The sequence below is a fragment of the Heptranchias perlo genome, chromosome 2, assembly GCF_035084215.1.
Source record: "Heptranchias perlo isolate sHepPer1 chromosome 2, sHepPer1.hap1, whole genome shotgun sequence".
Classification (NCBI taxonomy): Eukaryota; Metazoa; Chordata; class Chondrichthyes; order Hexanchiformes; family Hexanchidae; genus Heptranchias; species Heptranchias perlo.
The window spans coordinates 108,026,163-108,050,446 of record NC_090326.1 but is presented as its reverse complement, the minus strand read 5'-3'; the positions used below and the strand labels follow the sequence as shown (position 1 = coordinate 108,050,446).

General features: G+C 47.0%; 1 protein-coding gene across 1 annotated transcript in view; it reads left to right on the top strand.

The window, feature by feature from the left end:
* LOC137342010 (receptor activity-modifying protein 3-like) overlaps positions 1-24,284 on the top strand; it is a 156,761-nt gene that overhangs the window by 65,151 nt on the left and 67,326 nt on the right. The window lies entirely within an intron of this gene.

Below are 24,284 nucleotides of genomic sequence, written 5' to 3'. Positions count from 1 at the left end.
ACAGTGCTGTGACACATCCACCTGCAGAGCAGGAGGGAGGGCAACCGCAGAGAGAGATGTGTCGCAGAGGGCACTACCCTCGCCACAGGGTCCACAGACCGAGGCTCAGCTTCCTGGACCTCTCTGAGCAGCAGTGCACACGGAGGCTCAGAGTCACTCGAGATGTCGTCGTGGACATCTGCAGCCTCCTTCATGCCGAGCTGCTCCCGGCTGGCCCCAGCACCATCTTCTTACCTGTCGCTCTCAAAGTTACCACTGCCCTCAACAACCTCTCCTCCGCATCCTTCCAGGGTGCCACCGGGGACATCGCCGACGTCTCTCAGCCGTCTGCACAAAAGAGCCCTGCAAATACACCTACACCCACTCTGCAGTGACACAATGGGTGGCATCAGTTGTGGGTCTTCACAGTGATCCTCAGGAAAGGGCATTATTGCACAAACCAGACAAGATTCGCAAAGACGTGGCAGTAGTGGTGCCAATATAATATGTAATGTGAGTTGGTCTGAAATTCAATATAAATAAAAACCATGACAAACCCTCAAACACCCTTGTGCATCCCCTTCATGCTCATGACACGTTTGCCTTATGCTGCCTACTGCACATATGTGATGCATGCCCTGTGGCTGCCGCACAGGTAGTGGCAGGTTGAGTGAGGCTGACTGTGAAAGAGATGCATGAGAGGGTGAGTATGAGATAGAGTCATGAGATTGTATGAGGATTTGGTTGAGTGGTAGTGGCGGGATGAGTACTGGTGAGGTGAGTAAGTGCAGGTAAGATGAGGATGAGGTTTAAGTGGGTATGAGGGGTGATGTGACAGAGTAGTGTTGGCAGTGCAGAAGGAGGTGTGGGGTGGGGGCAGTGATGTGGCAGATGGAGTGTAGGGGAATGAGTAAGCGTACTCACTTTGGCTGACCTACTGAGGTCATTGGAGCGCCTCCTGCACTGTATGCAGGTGCGTGATATGTTGGTGGTGCTGGTGACCTCCTCTGCCACCTCGAGCCAGGCCTTCCTGGTGGCAGAGGCAGGCCGCTTCCTCCCGCCCGTCGGGGGGGAAGATCTCTGTCCTCCCCCTCCTCCTCACCCCATCTATTGATACCTGGAGTGAGGCATCATTAAACTGGGAGCAGCCTTCCCCCTGGGCTGCTCCATGCTGTAATTTTTTCTATTTGTTGCAGCATGTGTCAGTGGAGGACTGCCCCTTTAAATAGAGCTCCTCCAGCTGACAGATCTTACTGCGCATGCGCAGCCCGCCCGACATGCAGCTCAGCAGTGGGGAACCCAGAAGACAAGGTAAGTGGATCCAATTGGGCTGCAATCGCGCGGGTGGCTGACTAATTTCACCGGGCGCGTTACCCACGCGCCCAATAGCCCCCCCGCCACGAACCCGCAGCCCTGCAAACATCGAGGCCTATAGCTCTTCACACTCTATTTTGTTTCCAACTGTGTTTATGTTGTAACGTGTTCACGCAGCAAATTAATATACTGTATTCTGAGGGGCAAATAATTGGACTGCTCAGTTACCATGTCTGTGTATACAGCATTGTATCTGTAACGCTGCCGTAAGAATGCAAGTTGCCATGTCAAAGTGACGGGGCTGCTGGAGACAGATTCTAGACACAGACAAGCACATGCATATCCTATTGTGGAATCTTAACTTTTTCCCCATCTGCTGCTGGCACAGACATGGATTTCATTAGAGTTTTCTTTTTTGTATGGGGATGCAATTTTCACTTTTGGAAGAAGAAATAAAAAGAGATTGGGGCCGATAATGCAATGCTTTACATGCACTTGGGGCATATTACCAGACGCCTAGGCCAGAGACTTGCTCAGCACCTGTTTGGCATAGTGCATGATATTGGAGTGACAAAATTCTTATGGCACCGAGGACCTGCACACCAGGAATGCGCTAGCCTTATTAAGGGCACAAGAAAAGTTAAGGAGGTCCCTGGCCCATAATCTGGTCTCATTTCTTAAATGGCGCAAATGGAGCTCAGCATCCATATAAATGGCCCAGTCAGTCAACTTAGTTTCTGTTCCTTAAAGATGATGTGGTTGCATCAAGCGGCTGCATGTTGACCCAGTGATTGCATTGTTTATTCCTTGGTTTCACTACTGCAGCTATTGACAGCTTCTTATAGCTGCACCCCATCAGCAATTTGTGGATATTAGCAAAGGGAACTGTAATTGCATGTTGCTTAAAATAGAACCTACTGCTGTCCCAATGATTTGCTGGTTCAGAAGGGCATGATTAGAGGAGGCAAGCAGTCCAGCTGACCAAGGCGTCCACAATTATTGTTATTTGTTGTGTCTATGATATTTTGCCCCACAAAGTGGCTTTGCACTGGAACTGGAAGGAGAAGACAGGAAACAGCAGCCAATGCAGGAGTCAGAAGACTTGTCTGCCCAAAGAAGCAGTTGCTGATCAAGAATCATAAGTCAGGCTATAATAGAAGACACATTTACTTAGGTGCCAGAAACACCCAAGACGTAACAGTCATTCCAAATATGCCAAATTCCTTGCCAAATAAAGCAGCATCTCCATTGGTTCCAACCATACATAAAAAGCCATTCCTTCCCAAGTACCTTAATCTGTCCCATAGCAAAAGGGCTGTTAGGGAATATTACTGTATCAGTCATCCCAACTTTTTATAAAGTGAGAAACGGGCATCCAGCAGTTGATAATGGGGGGGGGGGAGGGGGGAAGAAAGGGGTTCTTCGACCACCGCCTTCCCTCTAGTACCTCATCCAGTGCCTATTGCTCATGTGTGTCTGCAGGCTATTTGATCACGGGGAGCATCTCATCCTGATCTTGCCCTCACCGGATATTCCTGGTGCACTTTCTAGTAGGAGTCAGTAGATACTATTCATATTTTTCTGATCCATATCCCACGGGTCCTGAGGCCAATTATAGTAACCCTACTAAAGGCTCCCCTAACTGAAATGTACTAAGATAGCATGGACCAAGGGTTTAACCTGGATCCTTCCCGGTTTGTATGGCTTAATTCCCAATTTCAGTTTCCTGGTTTCTCAAAATTATATCTCATTCCTTCTCTTTGTCTTTCCTTCCTTTTACAATCAACAGGCTTTTAAATCCAAGCTTGATGCACCTAGTTGGTCCTGTGTCTCTCTTCATGCTACACCAAAACCTGAATAAGAAATGGTTATAAGCTATTGGTAAGCCACCAAAGTTTGGCCTTGGTTCAGTTTGAAGTGCAGTTCAGAAGGTCTGAGGCAGATTCCAATCAAAAATCTGGGTTTTCTCAATTGGTTCAAGTCTTTGAAGCTGGTGTTTAAATCAGGAGGGACACAAAATATTCAAGTTAAACCATACAAGTCTCATGTGAATTACATCCAAAGCCAAAATCCCACAGGTCAGTGCTTCTATAACTATATTGAGAGAATACACCAGCCTTGGCTCAATGACAATACTTTTGCCTGTGAGTCAGAAGGTTTTGGGTTCAAGCCACACTCCAGAGACTTGAGCACATAATCTAGGCTGACACTTTAATGCAGTACTGAGGGAATGCTGCACTGTTAGAGGTGCTGTTTCCTCAGGTAGATGTAAAACATCCCATGACACTAGTTGAAGAAGAGCAGGGGCGTTCTCCTGGTATTCTGGCCAATCCACAACCAACGGATCAGATCAAAGCTCTGCAGTCCTGCCACATCCAGTCGTGAATGGTGGTGGACAATTAAACAACTAACGGGAGGAGGAGGCTCTGCAAACATCCCCATCCTCAATGATGGCGGAGTCCAACACGTGAGTGCAAAAGACAAGGCTGAAGCGTTTGCAACCATCTTCAGCCAGAAGGGCCGAGTGGATGATCCATCTCGGCCTCCTCCCGATATCCCCACCATCACAGAAGCCAGTCTTCAGCCAATTCGATTCACTCCACGTGATATCAAGAAACGGCTAAGTGCACTGGATACAGCAAAGGCAATGGGCCCCGACAACATCCCAGCTGTAGTGCTGAAGACTTGTGCTCCAGAACTAGCTGCGCCTCTAGCCAAACTGTTCCAGTACAGCTACAACACTGGCATCCACCCGACAATGTGGAAAATTGCCCAGGTATGTCCTATCCACAAAAAGCACGACAAATCCAATCCGGCCAATTACCGCCGCCCCATCAGTCTACTCTCAATCATCAGCAAAGTGATGGAAGGTGTCGTCGACAGTGCTATCAAGCGGCACTTACTCACCAAAAACCTGCTCACTGATGCTCAATTTGGGTTCTGTCAGGACCACTCGGCTCCAGACCTCATTACAGCCTTGGTCCAAACATGGACAAAAGAGCTGAATTCCAGAGGTGAGGTGAGAGTGACTGCCCTTGACATCAAGGCAGCATTTGACTGAGTGTGGCACCAAGGAGCCCTAGTAAAACTGGGAATCAGGGGGAAAACTCTCCAGTGGCTGGAGTCAGACCTAGCACAAAGGAAGATGGTAGTGGTTGTTGGAGGCCAATCATCTCAGCCCCAGGACATTGCTGCAGGAGTTCCTCAGGGCAGTGTCCTAGGCCCAACCATCTTCAGCTACTTCATCAATGACCTTCCCTCCATCATGAGGTCAGAAATGGGGATGTTCGCTGATGATTGCACAGTGTTCAGTTCCATTCACATCCCCTCAAATAATGAAGCAGTCCGAGCCCGCATGCAGCAAGACCTGGACAACATTCAGGCTTGGGCTGATAAGTGGCAAGTAACATTAGCGCCAGATAAGTGCCAGGCAATGACTATCTCCAACAAGAGAGAGTCTAACCATCTCCTTTTGACATTCAACGGCATTACCATCGCCGAATCCCCCACTATCAACATCCTGGGGGTCACCACGGACCAGAAACTTAAATGGACCAGCCATATAAATACTGTGGTTACAAGAGCAGGTCAGAGGCTGGGTATTCTGCGGTGAGTGACTCACCTCCTGACTCCCCAAAGCCTTTCCACCATCTACAAGGCACAAGTCAGGAGTGTGATGGAATACTCTCCACTTGCCTGGATGAGTGCAGCTCCAACAACACTCAAGAAGCTCAAGACCATCTAGGACAAAGCAGCCCGCTTGATTGGCACCCCATCCACCACCCTAAACATTCACTCCCTTCACCACCGGCGTACAGTGGCTGCAGTGTGTACCATCTACAGGATGCACTGAAGCAACTCGTCAAGGCTTCTTTGACAGCACCTCCTAAACCCGTGACCTCTACCACCTAGAAGGACAAGAGCAGCCGTTACATGGGAACAACACCACCTGCACGTTCCCCTCCAAGTCACACACCATCCTGACTTGGAAATATATCGCCGTTCCTTCATCGTCGCTGGGTCAAAATCCTGGAACTCCCTTCCTAACAGCACTGTGGGAGAATCTTCACCACACGGACTGCAGCGGTTCAAGGCGGCGGCTCACCACCACCTTCTCAAGGGCAATTAGGGATGGGCAATAAATGCCGGCCTTGCCAGCGACACCCACATCCCGTGAACGAATAAAAAATAGAATGGCTGTGTAATTGACAGATGATATAGATAAGTGTGAGATGGTGCATTTTGGTAAGTGGAATAAGGAGGCCACATACTCCTTGGAAAATAAGACCTCGATATTACCAGGGAGGCGGGTTGGCAGCAGGGGGTCGACTGGGCGCGTGGGTAACCTGCCCAGTAAAATTGTTGGGTTCCCCAAGCGATCGCGGGTAAATTGAAGTCACTTACCTTGGCTTCCGGGTTTCCCGTTAGAAACCTGTGCAGTGGGCGGACTGTGAACCCGCATCACACGCTGTCAGTTGGAGGAGCCCTAATCAAAGGGTTAGTCCTCCAATGCTGCTCCTGCAGCAAACAGCCAAAATTACAGCATGGAGCAGCCCATGGGAACGGCTGCTCTCAGGTTTAATGATGCCTCACTCCAGGTCTTACTGGATGGGGCGAGGAGGAGGAGGGAGATCTTCCACCCGGCGGATGGGAGAAAGTGGCCTGCCTCTGCCACCAAGAAGGCTTGGCTCGAGGTGGCAGAGGAGGTCAGCAGCACCAGCAACATATCCCGCACCTGGATACAGTGCAGGAAGCGTTTCAATGACCTAACTGGGTCGGCCAAAGTGAGCACACTCATTCCCCTACACTCCGTCTTCCACATCACCGCCCCCACCCCACAACTCCTTCTGCACTGCCAACACTACTCTATCACATCACTCCTCACACCCACTCAAACCTCATCCTCAACTTACCTGCACTTACTCACCTCCCCGGTACTCATCCCACCACTACCACTCAACCCAATCCTCATACAATCTCATGGCTCTATCTCATACTCACCCTCTGATGCATCTCTTTCATGGTCACCCTCACTCAAACTGCCACTACCTCTGCTGCAGCCACAGGGGTGCATCATGTATGAGTAGTAGGAAGCGTAAGCCAAAGGTGTTGTGAGCACAAAAGGGATGCACAAGGGTGTTTGACACTTTGTCACGTTTTTTATTTATATTTGTATTGTTTTCCATTCCCAATAAATCTTATTATTATCACCAGTACTGCCACGTCTTGCCCATTCTTGACTGGCTTGTGTAATAACTCCCTTACATGAGGTTCACCATGTACACCCACACTTGATGCCACCCATTGGGTCACTGTACAGTGGGTGTATGTGTAGTTGCAAGACTATTTTGTGCAGGGGGTGGGGGACGGGGCTGGTGTGGCCGCTCCTCTGTCCAGGTGGTGAGGACTGGACTCTTCACACTGTCTGATGTTAGGAGAACCGTTCACATATCAATGACTCCCTGGCCTCAAGAGCAGCCAGTTGAGCCACTGTTCTGCCCATGGGTTGCTCCTCCTCCTCTGCCTCCTCTGATAGGTCCAGGAAGCTGAGTTTCAGTCTGTAGACCCTGTGGCGAGGGTAGTGCCTCCTGCGACACCGCTCTCTCTGTTGTTGCCCTCTGTGCTGTTGTGCAGGTGCCTGTGGCGCAGCACTGTGTTGTGGAGCTCCACGTGGCAGAGGTGGACGGCATGCCTGGCGAGGCTGGTGATGTTGCTCGTCCTCGGATGAAGTGATGAATGCAGCTATGGCGCCCCCCCCAGGGGGTGCGCAAAGTGGGTAAGTGTGTTTGCACAGCAGAGTTTAGGGTATAAATTAATAATTTTGAGTGTAAAGACAAAGATGTTGCAGACAAAACTTTGTCTGAAGTGACAGAGTGCCCTGCTGCAATAAATGAGATTTTCCCCCCACCTGTCAAATAAACCTTGGCATCTCCCACTGGCTGCTGGCTGAAATACGTCTGCTTAAATAGGGAGTGTTTCCCACAGCACAGGAAACACGCTGAGAATACTTGAAAATTCCACCCCTGCCAAAATCTCCTGCCAATGAGATCTGTCAAGGACCTCAACTAGATAAGTAAGTATCTAAATTGTCATCCTGCCGGCTTTAATTGCTGGTGGGAGTCCCGCATGCGGGAGCTGCGTGCGCACCCGAACACGTCATTGGGGAACCTGGAAGTGGGCGGGTTGGAGCCAGGCTCCAGACCTGCTCCAGGATTTCCCGATTTTACAAGCCCCCCTGCCCCCAACGCACCCGCTCAGCCATCTTAAAATCGACCCCTAAGAGTCTAATTGGGGCAGAGGAGCAAAGAGATCTAGGGATACAGATTCACAAATCATTAAAAGTAACAACACAGGTTAACAAGGCCATAAAAAATGCAAACAAAACACTGGGGTTCATTTCTTGAGGAACAGAATTGAAAAGCAGAGAAGTTATGTTAAATCTGCACAGAATTTTGATTAGACCATGCTTGGAGTACTGTGCACAGTTCTGGTCTCCATATTACAAAAAGTATATAGAGGCACTGGAGAAGGTGCACCAAAGATTAACAACGATGATACCAGAACTGAGAGGCTATACCTATCAGGAAAGGCTGAACAGTCTGGGGCTTTTTTCTCTAGAAAAGTGAAGGCTGAGGGGTGACTCAATAGAGGCCTTTAAAATTATGAAGGGGTTTGATAGGGTAGATGTAGAGAAAATGTTTCCACTTGTGGGGAAATCCAAAACTAGAGTCATAAATATAAGATAGTCACTAATAAATCCAATAAGGAATTCAGGAGAAACTTCTTTACCCAGAAAGTGGTTAGAATGTGGAATTTAGCATCAGGTCAAACATGGGCAAGGAAACCTCCTGCTGATTACCACCTACCGCCGTCCCTCAGCTGATGAATACCACATGGAGTAGTAGAGGTGAATAGCATACATACATTTAAGCGGAAGCTAGGTAAACACATGAGGGAGAAAGGAATAGAAGGTTATACTGATAAGGTTAGATGAAGCAGGTTGGGAGGAGGCTTGTGAGGTGCATAAATACCTGCATAAACCAGTTGGGCTGATTGGCCTGTTTCTGTGCTGTAAATTCGATGTAAATGCAAGTAGGAGGGAGTGTACAGTTAGGAGGGAGTGGCCCTGGGAGTCCTCAACATTGACTCTGGACTCCATGAAATTTCATGGCATCAGGTCAAACATGGGCAAGGAAACCTCCTGCTGATTGCTGGGTAATCCCCCACCATCAACATCCTGGGGGTCACCATTGACCAGAAACTTAACTGGACCAGCCATATAAATACTGTGGCTACAAGAGCAGGTCAGAGGCTGGGTATTCTGCCGTGAGTGACTCACCTCCTGACTCCCCAAAGCCTTTCGAAGATCTACAAGGCACAAGTCAGGAGTGTGATGGAATACTCTCCACTTGCCTGGAGGAGTGCAGCTCCAACAACACTCAAGAAGCTCGACACCATCCAGGACAAAGCAGCCTGCTTGATTGGCACCCCATCCACCACCCTAAACATTCACTCCCTTCACCACTGGCGCACTGTGGCTGCAGTGTGTACCATCCACAGGATGCACTGCAGCAACTTGTCAAGGCTTCTTCGATAGCACCTCCCAAACCCACGACCTCTACCACCTAGAAGGACAAGTGTAAGGAATCTTACAACACCAGGTTATAGTCCAACTGTTCTATTTGAAAATCACAAGCTTTCGGAGGCTTTCTCCTTTGTCAGGTGAGTGAGTGTGGGATTCCATGGAAGGTTACCGCATTTATAGTCAGAGAACAATACCTGGTGATTACAGATAATCTTTCCAACTGCCCGTTGTCAAGGCAATCAAAGTGTTCAGACAGAGTGATGTTACCTACAGGACCACCGAATATACAAACGGCCAGAACAAAAGACAGAGAGAGAGAAACATCCGAAAGGAAGAAAAAGACAGAGAATGACCCGTTGTATTAAAACAGATAACTTTTTGTAGCTGGTGGGGTTACGTGTAGCGTGACATGAACCCAAGATCCCGGTTGAGGCCGTCCTCATGGGTGCGGAACTTGGCTATCAATTTCTGTTCGACGATTTTGCGTTGTCGTGTGTCTCGAAGGCCGACTTGGAGAACGCTTACCCGAAGATCGGTGGCTGAATGTCCTTGACTGCTGAAGTGTTCCCCGACTGGGAGGGAATCCTCCTGTCTGGCGATTGTTGCGCGGTGTCCATTCATCTGTTGTCGCAGTGTCTGCATGGTCTCGCCAATGTACCATGCTCCGGGGCATCCTTTCCTGCAACGTATGAGGTAGACAACGTTGGCCGACTCACAGGAGTATGAACCATGTACCTGGTGGGTGGTGTCCTCTCGTGTGATGGTGGTGTCTGTGTCGATGATCTGGCATGTCTTGCAGAGGTTGCCATGGCAGGGTTGTGTGGTGTCGTGGACGCTGTTCTCCTGAAAGCTGGGTAATTTGCTGCGAACGATGGTCTGTTTGAGGTTGGGTGGCTGTTTAAAGGCGAGTAGTGGAGGTGTGGGGATGGCCATAGCGAGTTGTTCGTCGTCATCGATGACATGTTGAAGGCTGCGGAGAACATGGTGTAGTTTCTCTGCTCCGGGGAAGTACTGGACGACGAAGGGTACTCTGTTGGTTGTGTCCCGTGTTAGTCTTCTGAGGAGGTCGATGCGATTTTTCGCTGTGGCCCGTCGGAACTGTCGATCGACGAGTCGAGCATCATATCCCGTTCTTACGAGGGCGTCTTTCAGCGTCTGTAGGTGTCCATCGCGTTCCTCCTCATCTGAGCAGATCCTGTGTATTCGCAGGGCCTGTCCATAGGGGATGGCCTCTTTGACGTGGTTACGGTGGGAGCTGGAGAAGTGGAGCATCGTGAGGTTGTCCGTGGGCTTGCGGTAGAGTGAGGTGCTGAGGTGCCCGTCTTTGATGGAGATTCGTGTGTCCAAGAAAGAAACCGATTCTGAGGAGTAGTCCATGGTGAGCTTGATGGTGGGATGGAACTTGTTCATGTTATCGTGTAGTCTCTTCAGTGATTCTTCGCCATGGGTCCATAGGAAGAAAATGTCATCGATGTATCTGGTATATAGCGTTGGTTGGAGGTCCTGTGCAGTGAAGAAGTCCTGCTCGAACTTGTGCATGAAAATGTTGGCGTATTGGGGTGCGAATTTGGTCCCCATGGCTGTTCCGTGTGTTTGGGTAAAGAACTGGTTATCGAAGGTGAAGACATGTGATCCAGGATGAAGCGGATGAGTTGTAGGATGGCGTCTGGGGATTGCCTGTTGTTGATGTTGAGTACTGATGCTGTTGCAGTGATACCGTCATCGTGGGTGATACTGGTGTAGAGTGCCGCGACGTCCATTGTGGTGAGAAATGTTCCTGGTTCAACTGGTCCGTGGGTGCTGAGTTTTTGTAGGAAGTCTGTAGTGTTGCGACAGAAGCTGGGGGTTCCCTGTACGATGGGTTTCAGGATGCCCTCGACGTATCCAGAGAGGTTCTTACACAGGGTTCCGTTGCCTGATACGATAGGACGTCCGGGTGTGTTGGCTTTGTGTATCTTTGGGAGGCAGTAGAAGTCTCCCATGTAGGGAGTACGTGGGATGAGAGCGCGTAGGATGTTTTGAAGGTCTGGATCGAAGGTCTTGATCAGTTTGTTGAGCTGGTGGGTGTCATTCTCTGTCTTTTTCTTCCTTTCGGATGTTTCTCTCTCTCTCTCTCTCTCTGTCTTTTGTTCTGGCCGTTTGTATATTCGGTGGTCCTGTAGGTAACATAACTCTGTCCGAACACTTTGATTGCCTTGACAACGGGCAGTTGGAAAGATGATCTGTAATCACCAGGTATTGTTCTCTGACTGTAAATGCGGTAACCTTCCATGGAATCCCACACTCACTCACCTGACGAAGGAGAAAGCCTCCGAAAGCTTGTGATTTTCAAATAGAACAGTTGGACTATAATCTGGTGTTGTAAGATTCCTTACATTTGTCAACCCCAGTCCATCACCGGCATCTCCACATCATAGAAGGACAAGAGCAGCAGGCACATGGGAATAACAACACCTGCATGTTCCCCTCCAAGTCACACACCATCCCGACTTGGAAATATATCGCCGTTCCTTCATCGTTGCTGGGTCAAAATCCTGGAACTCCCTTCCTAACAGCACTGTGGGAGAACCTTCACCACACGGACTGCAGCGGTTCAAGAAGGCGGCTCACCACCACCTTCTCAATGGCAATTAGGGATGGGCAATAAATGCCGGCCTCGCCAGCAACGCCCACATCCCTTGAACAAATAAAAAAAAAGTTCTTTCTTTTTCTTTGCAATTATTCATTACCAGTGTTCACACCAAACTACAATACTAATTCAGAATAATTTTCAGAATAATGTAGCTGTAATGATTTTTGTTAATGTGTGGAACGTGTAATTATAATGAAAACATGATCCTAGATACATTTCAGAATCCAGTCCTTTTTGTGTGAGAGTGCGAGTGGTAACGGTGCCTGTGAAGTGGCTTCGGACATTTTACTACGTTAAAGGTGCAAGTTGTTGTTGTAAATGTGTTTTGTTTTTAAATTACTAACGATACACCTGTGGCATGGCTCATAGGTAGTCTGTGTTCTGGGGCATGGCTGTGATGTTTAGCTGCTCAGATGGAGCTGTATTTAAATCTGTTCCTTTAAGGATACTACTCAAGTACTCACTGTGGGAAAGTGTCTAAATAGACAAACCTAGGCAGTTGTATCTGATTGCAAATTTCTGATTCCACCAAGCAGTGGCTTTCTGCTAGACCTGATTGTATTCAATTTTTGGACAGATTGTTTTGCATTTGTAACAAAGAATATGGTGGTCTTACATGCACAGTACCCATGAGCAGTGCCCTAGATGCACGATACATATAAAATAATAGCTGGTCCATTAGTAGAATAAAGGACTAAATTTTATTTGTACTATTTGCATTCGTGCTGTTGTTAAGCTTGGTTTAATTAGAAATGGTGCAATAACTCAATTTTATTTAAATCTAATGACATTTCCAGCATACTTCTGCATTTGCATGGTCGAATTCTGACAGAAAACCAGGAAGGAAATGGTGCAGGAATTTAAAAGGTAATTTCCTCCCCAGTTACATGACTGAAAAGAAAATAGTCAACACAGCACTAAATCCAACAGCACCACTACTACACTGCATATGAGATACTAGTGCCAAAAGTGTGAGGCTGAGGCTAAAAGGCAGGTGTGAAAGAAACTAAATTATATTGCTCAAAAGCAAAATACTGCGGATGCTGGAAATCTGAAATAAAAACAGAAAATGCTGGAAATACTCAGAACTGACGAAAGGTCTTCGACCTGAAACGTTAACTCTGTTTCTTTCTCCACAGATACTGCCTGACTTGCTGAGTATTTCCAGCATTTTCTGTGTAAATTACATTGCTAGCATGTTGAGTGCTGCATTAATATTTACCCTGCATTCCCCTAACTACTGTGCACATGGTTTGCATGCTGCTAAATTGGATCAACACCGCAGACCATCCTGCTAACTCAATTTGGCACATTTATTTCATCCAAAGAATAAGTTGCTTTATTCTTGATAGGAATGTCCTAGAGCTTGAAGCACATTAGAAGGTAAATATTCCGTCATCACTGTTGATGGCAAATATTTAGCGAGGTCAACCTTGCAAAATCCTGCAAGGTTGCCCAGCATGATTTTGGCCAGTACTAGGCTAACTACTCAATGGTTTTGCTGCTTTATTGGTTCTGTTTTAAGCCTCTTTGATACGCAATAACCTTTGATATTCTATGGCTCACTCAGTATTGAAGAACTTCCTACATCTCTTTCTTTAAGAGGCTTTTTAGATGAACCATCCAGCTGGTTTGGAAGATTATACCGTTGACCCTGTACTTTCTTTGGGAAAAGAAACCCTTTATAAGTAACATTCAAAAAAAAAGATAAGGAGGAACTATTGGGGTGGCCTGATTATTATCTATGCAACTTAGCCTTCAAGTTTAGATCTGAAGCTTGACGGCTCCCAAAGAAAGTCTGACAAAAGGGTTCCCATCTTTGATTCCTCTAAATGGAAACATTGGGCTAGAAATTGGACCGTGTAGCGCCCGTTGTTTCAACGTTCGCGGCCTCCCGAAGTGTCAAGATGGCGCTTTGGCTACACACGCACGTTTCCAGCGTGATGTGCACCGGACGCCATATTGGTAGAGGTATTAGCGCATGCGCAAATACCGAACGCTGGTAGCATGTAAAGTATGGAGAAAATGGATACAATCAGTGTGCAACGCCGACATAAAGTGAGACAACATTTTGGGACTTAATGCTCAACTTAACGCATAGTCTTAACCGTGACCATTTGAACATGTCTTAGAGTGTCTGAAGCACACCCCACCCCACCACCAGCACTATTAAAGGGACCATGCAGGGTATACAGGTTAGTGGCTGGATTATTGCTTCTGGCTGCTGATGCATTTGTAATTGTTTTTGGAGGTCTCCTAGACTGAATACTAGGACGTGGTGACATAGCCTAACATTTAAAGCCAGGGCATGCAGGAGTGAAGTTAGGAAATGCTTCTACACGCAAAGGTTGGGAGAAATTTGGAATGCTCTTCTGCAAATGGCAGCTGATGCTAGCTCAATTGTGAATTCTAAATCTGAGATTGTTAGACTCTTCTTGTGGAGGCAGAGGGCATGGCTGAGGTATTAAATGAATACTTTGCGTCCGTCTTAAAAGATTGGCAATACTCAAAGTAGAAAAGTCACCCAGTCCAGATGGGATGCATCCTAGGTTACTGAGGGAAGTAAGGGCAGAAATTATGGAGGCTATGGCCACAATCTTCCAATCCTCCTTAGATATGGAGGTGGTACCGGAGGACTGGAGGATTCCAAATGTTACACCCCTGTTCAAAAAAGGGGAGAGGGATAAACCGAGCAATTACAGGCCAGTCAGCCTAATGTCGGTGGTTTGGAAGCTTTTAGAGACAATAATCCAAGACAAAATTATTTGGTACTTGGAAAACTATAGGCTAACAAATGAAAATAAGCTTGGATTTGTTAAAGGAAAATCACGTTTGACTAACTTGATTGAGTTCTTTGATGAAGTAACGGAAAGGGTTGATGAGGGAAGTGTGGATGATTTTGTGTATATGGACTTTCAAAAAGCGTTTGATAAAGTTCCACATTATAGACTTGTTAGCAAAATTAATGCCCATGGAATTAAAGGGACAGTGGCAGCGTGGATACAAAATTGGCTAGGGGACAGAAAGTAGAGAGTAGTGGTAAACCGTTGTTTTTCAGACCGTAGGGAAGTATACAATGATGTTCCCCAGAGGTCAGTATTAGGACGACTGCTTTTTTTGATATATATTAATGACCCGGACTTGGGTATAGAGGGTATAATTTCAAAGTTTGCAGATGACACGAAACTCAGAAATGTAGTAAACAATGTGGAGAATAGTAACAGACTTCAGGAGGACATAGACAGACTGGTGAAATGGACAGACACAAGGCAGATGAAATTTAACACAGAGAAGTGTGAAGTGATACATTTTGGTAGGAAAAACAAGGAGAGGCAATATAAACTAAATGGTACAATTTTAAAGAGGGTGCAGGAACAGAGTAACCTGGGGCTGTATGTGCACAAATATTTGAAGGTGGCAGGACAAGTTGAGAAGGCTGTTAAAAAAGCATATAGGATCCTGGGCTTTATTAATAGAGACATAGATCAAGGAAGTTATGCTAAAACTTTATAAAACACTGGTTAGGCCTCAGCTGGAATATTGTGTTCAGTTCTGGACACCATATTTTAGGAAGGATGTCAAGACCTTAGAGAGGGTGCAGAAGAGATTTACTGGAATGGTACCAGGGATGAGGGGCTTCAGTTATGTGGGGAGTTTGGAGAAGCTGGGGTTGTTCTCCTTAGAACAGAGAAGGTTAAGGGGAGATTTGATAGAGGTGTTCAAAATCATGAACGGTTTTGAGAGAGTAAATAAGGAGAAACTGTTTCCAGTGTTGGAAGGGTTGGTAACTAGAGGACACAGATTTAAGATGATCAGCAAAAGAGCCAGAGGCGACATGAGGAGGCTTTTTTTTTTACACAGCAAGTTGTAATGATCTGGAATGCACTGTCTGAAAGGGCGATGGAAGCAGATTCAATAGTAACTTTCAAGGGGAATTAGATAAATACTTGAAGGGCAAACATTTTACAGGGCTATGGGGAAAAAGCAGGGGAATGGGACTAATTGGAAAGCTCTTTCATTGAGCTGGCACAGGTGCGATGGGCTGAACGACCTCTTCCTGTGCCGTACCTACTATGTTACTATGATGAAAGAACTATGAATGGATTATATTTGTGGAAGTTTATTTACATAATTTCATACATTGTCTTATTATTTGCTGTAACTTATTTGATACTTTGTCAGTGATGGTGATTTTTCATGAGTTCAAATAATTTGTCAATTATAAGAGTTTAAGAAAGCCTGGAATGGGAGAAGGCCAGTTGGCATATCAAATTTACTTCAGCAGAATACTGCTCATGGACACTAGCCCATCCAAACTGCTGATGGAAAGTTATGCAAAGTGCTCCATGATTTCCAAAGCCAATGAAACAAAACTCCAAAAATATTTATTCATTTTCACATCTCCACTAGCCAGTTATCCTTTTCCAGATGACACTGCCTTCTGGCTTCAGCAGCACAGGTACTCTGGTATGGTTAATATGTTCCGAATGCAGTGACCCTGGGTTTGCTGCTTATGCTTCCTTCTGACCTTGTGCTATAATGTGAGGTCAGCTCATTTTAATAAATTGTTGGTCATCCTGGAACACAGAACACATCATGTGGTCAGCGGGGAGATGTAAAAAAATTCATTCTCGGGATGTGGGTGTTGCCGGCAAGGCCAGAATTTATTGCCCATTTCTAGATGACCTTGGTGGTAGTGGGCCTTCTTCTTGAACCAGTGTAGCAGTTTGATACAACCGAGTGGCTTGCTAGGCCACTTCGGAGGACAATTAAGAGTCAACAACATTGGTATGGGAGTGGAGTCACATATAGACCAGACCTGTGTAAGGACAACAGGTTTTCTTTCCTAAAGGACATTAATGAACCAGTTGGACTTTTATGACAATCCAACAGCTTCATGGTCACTTTTACTTGTACCAGCTTTTTATCTCCAGCTTTTTCTTTAAACTAAATTCAAATTCTCAAACTGCTATGATGGGATTTGAACTCACGTTCTCTGGATCACTGGCCTAGTAACATAACTAAAAGGCTACCCATTTAGTCCAGGAATGATCCTTCCCACTCTAGTTCTGAAGCTCTTCCTCACAAATGAATTTTTCTTGACTGCACCTGTTTATGAACTGCTTTAGCTGGAGCATGAAATTATAACAGTGTCTCTGCAGTAATTCTGCAGTGCTGTGGGCAGCTGCTGAGCATTGGCCCCTTTGAGGACTGCAACATTATTTCTGCGTCAAGAATAAGAATGTATCAGAATCAGAATTTATTTTTAGTTTTAAGAATACTCTGAAGCAAGGAGCCCTGCAACATTGAGGTCAATGAGGTTAAAAGAAAAACCCTCCAGTGGCTGGAGTCATACCTGACAAAAAGGAAGATGGTTCTGGTTGTCAGATGCCAATCATCCGAGCCCCAGGACATTGCTGCAGGAGTTCTTCAGGGTATAGCCTTCAACCCAACCATCTTCAGCTGCTTTGTCAATGATCTTCCCTCCATCATAAGGTCAGGAGTGGGTCAGCATGAAATTATAACAGTGTCTCTGCAGTAATTCTGCAGTGCTGAGGGCAGCTGCTGAGCACTGCAACATTATTTCTGCAGAGTCAGGAGTTGATTTCAGCATTCATTTCCATTCACAATTCCTCTGATAATGAAGCAGCCCATGCCAGCCTACAGCAGGACCGGGATAACATCTAAGCTTGGCCTCACAAGTGGCAGATAACATTGACCAGTAGCTTAGCTGGACCAGCCATATCAACATTGTGGCTACAAGAGTAGGGCAAAGCCTGGGTAACTGTGCTTCTCCACCATCTACATTGCTCATGTCAGGAGTGCGATACAATATTCACCACTTGTCTGTATGGGTGCAACTGTAACAACACTCAAGAAGCTTAATAGCATCCAGGACAAAATGCCCCAGCCATGGAACTTAATATCCATGCCTTCCATTACTGATGCACTGTGGCTGCCGTATGTACTATCTACAGGATGCACTTCAGCAACTCATCAAGCTTACTTCAACAGCACCTCCCAGCGCTGCCACTTCTACCACCAAGAAGCACAAGACCAGCAATGGCATGGGAACACCATCACGTCCAAGTTCCCTTCCAAGTCACACACCATCCTGACTTAGATATATATCGCCATTCCTTCATTGTTGCTAGGTTAAAATCCTGGAATTCCTTATCTAACACATATGTTGACAAGTCTTTAAAGTCTTTTGCAGGGCAAACATGCACTCAATGCCAGGGAGTATTCCCCCTACGCACGATATTGGACAGTGTTGAGGAGCCTACTTCCAACTGTGTGTAGCACTCACACATGGCATCGAGCCACTGCAGTCGACCATGAAGCGTATGGTGACCTCTATGCAGACTGCAGTTGGGCCCACTAATCAGAAGTCCCTAGCACCAGTGGTAGCATCTCTCAAGAATTTACATACTGAGGCCAGACAGGCTCTGGGCCCCATCATTTTCTCCAGCTTACTGTACTTGAAGGAAAGCATGGATAAGGGCTTCCAACATAAGACAACTCTCCTACCGTCGGCTCTCCCTTAGATCGGTGAGAGCGCTGAGAAACAGCTCCATGCAAGTGGCCGTGGCACCATGGAAGAGGCGCATGCTGTCCTCTTTCATGATAACAACATGTCTGCTCCTCTGCCACCCCCATATCCAGTGCCAGTCCTGGTGCCACAAAGCCAGTTGGGCCAGAGTGCCCTGGTAGCAGCTGAGGTGCCACAGGCTGCAGCCAGGCATTCTCAGGCCCAGGCTCCTCGAGGTTGCCAGTCATGGCCATCTCAAGTGCCCTCATTGGTGGCACAGTCGCCTTCTATCTCCCAAGCTGAAGGCAGTCGGGGAACATCTTGTAGGAGCACTAGAGTAGGTACAAGAACACTTAACACAGGCACTAGAGGTTGCACAAGGGTGGACTGTAGTTTATGGAAGTTTTAAAGATCATTGTAAATTACAGTCTTTTTCGTAATTCTTGGTGTACTGAAATTGTTTGGTGAGTATTTGTTGACCAGGCAATGTGACTTGTCTGAAAGACCCATGCTAGTGTTTGCGGTGAGTACAGTCTGACACCCCCTCCCCGCCACTTACCTGCTTGCTGGCGAGATTTCCCTTAGTGCCGGTTGGCAGCCTCTCACTGCTTGAACTTTGACTCCCCCATGCTCCCCCTCCCCCCCCTGCTGGCCAGCTGATGTTTTCTACCCATTTTGGGCGGGTTGCTGACCAGTGGCATAAAGATGAGGCCCCGGAGTTAAAATACCCCAGGCTTGAAATCTAGGCCAGTGAGTGCTTTTCACACTCACCTTGCCCATCTGAAAATTGCTCTGAGTTAAAATCGACCCCAAAATACTAATATTGTATCACTGCTATTTCCTCATCCTCCATGTGAGGATTCTATTTTTCATCTCTAATCTCTACACTTTCATTAACTATTTTTACATGTTTATAAAATCCTTTACTATTTGACTTTATATTAACTGCCAGTCTTTCTCCATACCTTCTCTTAGCCCATCTAATCTTTTTTGCTTCTAATCTGTATTTTCTTTGTATTGTTAGTCCTAGATTTGTCATATGGCTCTTTTACATAAGAACATAAAGAACATAAGAAATAGGAGCAGGAGTAGGCCATACGGCCCCTTGAGCCTGCTCCACCATTTAATAAGATCATGGCTGATCTTCGACTTCAACACCACTTTCCCGCCTGATGCCCATATCCATTGATTCCCTTGAAGTCCTTAGAGTGGTGAGAAACTATTAAATGTTGGTGTTCAGAGGGATTTGGGTGTCCTTGTACACGAAACACATAAAGTTAACATGCAGGTACAGCAAGCAATTCGGAAGGCAAATGGTATGCTGGCCTTTATTGCAAGGGAGTTTGAGTACAAGAGTAAGGAAGTCTTGCTGCAATTGTACATGGCTTTGTTGAGACCACACCTGGAGTACTGTGTACAGTTTTGGTCTCCTTACCTAAAGAAGGATATACTTGCCTTCGAGGCAGTGCAATGAAGGTTCACTAGATTGATTCCTGGGATGACAGGGTTGTCCTGTGAGGGGAGATTGAGTAGAATGGGCCTATATTCTCTTGAGTTTAGAAGAATGAGAGGTGATTTCATTGAAACATACAAGATTCTGAGAGGGTTTGACAGGGTAGATGCTGAGGGGATGTTTCCCCTGGCCGAAGAGTCTGGAACTAGAGAGCATAGTCTCAGGATAGGGGGTCGGATATTTAGGACTGAGATGGGAAGAAATTTCTTCACTCAGAGGGTTGTGAATCTTTGGAATTCTCTACCCCAGAGGGCTGTGGATGCTGAGTCGTTGAGTATATTCAGGGTTGAGATTGATAGATTTTTGGACTCTAAGGGAATCAAAGGATTTGGGGATCGGGCGGGAAAGTGGAGTTGAGGTCGAAGATCAGGCATGATCTGATTGAATGGCGGAGCAGGCTCGAGGGGCCGAATGGCCGAATCCTGCTCCTATTTCTTGTGTTCTTATGTACTACCGTTGAAATCCTGCTATTTAATCTATTTCCTAATTCCTGTAACTTCCTTCAGGTCACATAAAAAGAGCAAACTAATATACTCAAAGGAGCCTTATCCATGATTCGCAAGCTGTTTGTAGAGAGTGACACAGACATGATAATTATGTTTGGCATTTAACTACACAGGAGTTCTTTAAAATAAACTGTAAAAACGATATTCTGAACAGGGCAAGTAAGTTTAAAAATATTGTTCCTTTGCTTTAGAAAAAGAATATGTTCATTAAATTGGGGGAAAATCACTTTCTCCTATTATTTTAAACTGAAGTCTATCGGGTAGAAATTTGGCTGCGCATGGTACAGCCTCCGTGCCTGAATGGTGAAGCCCGAAGCGCCCCCGATATTGGGCCTCGGGCCGCCTTCCAATGAAGCCAGCATGCACAAACAGCCTGTTGGCGAAGAGTCAACGAAGATTGGGCCGCTGCTAGCGTCGTAGCAGCCCTCAGGTAATTGAAGGCCAGGGGAAAGGGGGGAAAAGAGGCTGGGGAGTTTGGAGGCCGAGGGGGTGGGGGGGTGGGGGTGCGGGGGGATCGAAGAGAACAGAGGCTGGGGGAATTGGAGGCCTGGGGATCAGGGAGATTGGAGGCCAGGGGGATTGGAGGCCTGGGGAATCAGGGGGATTGGAGGTCTGGGGGATCAGGGGGATTGGAGGCCAGGGGGATTGAAGGCCTGGGGGATCAGGAGGATTGGAGGTCAGGGGGACTGAAGGCCTGGGGGATCAGGAGGATTGGAGGTCAGGGGGATTGGAGGCCTGGGGGATCAGGGGGATTGGAGGTCAGGGGGATTGGAGGTCTGGGGGATCAGGGGGATTGGAGGTCAGGGGGATTGGAGGCCTGGGAGATCACGGAGATTGGAGGCCAGGGGGATTGGAGGTCTGGGGGATCAGGGGGATTGGAGGCCAGGCGGATCAGGGGGATTGGAGGTCAGGGGGATTGGAGGCCTGGGGGATCAGGGAGATTGGAGGCCAGGGGGATCAGGGGGATTGGAGGCCAGGGGGGTTGGAGGTCAGGGGGATCAGGGAGATTGGCGGTCAGGGGGATTGGAGGCCTGGGGGATCAGGGGGATTGGAGGTCAGGGGGATTGGAGGCCTGGGGAATCAGGGGGATTGGAGGCCTGGGGGATCAGGGAGAATGGAGTTTGTAAGTGCAGTTGTAAGACACTTGGGGCAGAGGCAAACTGGTTTCCCTGAAAGGGCACAGGATTCTCACAAGAAAAGGGGGTGCCGATAATACAGCGCTATGGAACCGTTCACAGGAGCACTCGGGAAACTTCCCAACTTCCCAGATGACCAGTCTGCCCGTGCTAAGCTTTCACTAGGGACGGATGTAGAGGAAGTGGATTTGGAAGGGGTAGGGAAATGTGGGTGGCAAAGGATAAAAGGAAGCGGTCGGTGATAGTTTAAAAACCTACCTCTTTAGCTAAGCTTTTAGTCACCCAACCTAATATCTCTTTCTTTGGCTCTGTGTCAATTATTGCCTGATTACAATAATGTGAAGTGCTTTGGGACATTTTCCTATATTAAAGGCACTATATAAATGCAAGTTGTTGGTAGAGTCATAGAGTTATACAGCACAGATAGAGGCCCTTCGGCCCATCGTGTCCGCGCCGGCCATCAAGCCCTGTCTAAACTAATCCCATATTCCAGCATTTGATCCGTAGCCTTGTATGCTATGGCATTTCAAGTGCTCATCCAAATGCTTCTTGAATGTTGAGGGTTCCTGCCTCCACAACCCTTTCAGGCAGTGAGTTCCAGACTCCAACCACCCTCTGGGTGAAAAAGTTCTTTCTCAAATCCCCTCTAAACCTCCCGCCTTTTACCTTGAATCTATGCCCCCTTGTTATAGAACCCTCAACGAAGGGAAAAAGCTCCTTAGTATCCATCCTATCTGTGCCCCATATAATTTTGTACACCTCAATCATGTCCCCCCTCAGCCTCCTCTGCTCCAAGGAAAACAAACCCAATCTTCCCAGTCTCTCCTCATAGCTGAAGCGCTCCAGCCCTGGTAACATCCTGGTGAATCTCCTCTGCACCCTCTCCAAAGCAATCACATCCTTCCTGTAGTGTGGCGACCAGAACTGCACACAGTACTCCAGCTGTGGCCTAACCAGTGTTTTATACAGCTCCATCATAACCTCCTTGCTCTTATATTCTATGCCTCGGCTAATAAAGGCAAGTATCCCATATGCCTTCTTTACCACCTTATCTACCTGTTCCGCCGCCTTCAGGGATCTGTGAACTTGCACACCAAGATCCCTCTGACCCTCTGTCTTGCCTAGGGTCCTCCCATTCATTGTGTATTCCCTTGCCTTGTTAGTCCCTCCAAAGTGCATCACCTCACACTTTTCCGGGTTAAATTCCATTTGCCACTGTTCCGCCCATCTGACCAACCCATCTATATCGTCCTGCAGACTGAGGCTATCCTCCTCGCTATTTACCACCCTACCAATTTTTGTATCATCAGCGAACTTACTGATCATACCTTTTACATTCATATCCAAGTCGTTAATGTAGACCACAAACAGCAAGGGACCCAGCACCGATCCCTGTGGTACCCCACTGGCCACAGGCTTCCAGTCACAAAAACAACCTTCGACCATCACCCTCTGCCTTCTGCCACTAAGCCAGTTTTGTATCCAAAGTGCCAAGGCACCCTGGATTCCATGGGCTCATACCTTCTTGACCAGTCTCCTGTGCGGGACTTTATCGAAGGCCTTACTGAAATCCATGTATACCACATCCACTGCGTTACCCTCATCCACACGCCTAGTCACCCCCTCAAAAAATTCAATCAAATTAGTCAGACATGATCTTCCCTTGACAAAGCCATGTTGACTATCCCTGATTAATCCTTGCTTCTCCAAGTGGAGACTAATTTTGTCCTTCAGAATTTTTTCCAATAATTTTCCTACCACTGATGTTAGGCTCACTGGCCTGTAGTTCCTCGGTTTTTCCCTACTCCCCTTCTTGAATAATGGTACTACATTAGCGGTTCTCCAGTCCTCTGGCACATCCCCTGTGGCCAGAGAGGTTCTGAATATATGTGTTAGAGCCCCCGCAATCTCCTCCTTTGCCTCACACAGTAGCCTGGGATACATTTCGTCCGGGCCTGGGGATTTATCCATTTTTAGGCCTGCTAAAACCGCCAATACCTCCTCCCGCTCGATGTTAATATGTTCGAGTATATCACAGTCCCCCTGCCATATTTTTATGTCTACATCGTCCTTCTCCATAGTGAAAACAGATGCAAAAAATTCATTTAGATCCCCTCCTACATCTGCCGGCTCCACACACAGATTGCCATTTTTGTCCCTAATGGGCCCTATTTTTTCCCTAGTCATCCTCTTACCCTTAATATACATAAAACATCTTAGGATTTTCCTTTATTTTGCTCGCCAGTGTTATTTCATGGCCCCTCTTTGATCTCCTAATTTCTTTTTTAAGTATCCCCCTGCAGTTTTTGTACTCCTCCAGGGCTTCCTCCGTCTTTAGCCTTTTGTATCTGCCAAAAGCCCTCCTTTTTTTCCTAATCCATTCTCGTATATCCCCTGACATCCAAGGTTCCCTGGAGTTCTTGGAACCACCCTTAACCTTTACGGGAACATGTTGCCATTGTATGGTCTCAATCTCCCTTCTGAAAGACTCCCATTGCTCCGATGCGGATTTTCCTACAAGCAGCTGATCCCAGTCCATTTTGGCCAGATCCTGCCTTATCCTATTAAAATCGGCCTTCCCCCAATTTAGAACCTTTATTTCCGGCCCCTCCCTGTCCTTTTCCATGACCACCTTAAATCTCACCGAATTATGGTCACTGTCACCAAAGTGCTCACCTACTAGCACTTCTTCCACTTGGCCGGCCACATTCCCTAGAATTAGGTCCATTACCGCCCCCTCTCTTGTAGGACTTTCTACATGCTGGCTCAAAAAGCTCTCCTGGATGCACGTTAAGAATTTTGTACCCGCTAAGCCTTTAACACTCTGAGTATCCCAGTTAATATTGGGGAAGTTGAAATCCCCCACTATTATTACCCTATTATTTGCACAATTTTCTGAGATTTGCCTACATATCTGTTCCTCTATCTCCCCCTGACTGTTTGGGGGCCTATAGTACACTCCCAACAAAGTGCTTGCCCCCTTTTTGTTTTTAAGCTCCACCCATATGGCCTCATTAGAGGAACCTGCTAATATATCATCCCTCCTTATGGTAGTAATTGATTCTTTAATTAATATTGCGACCCCCC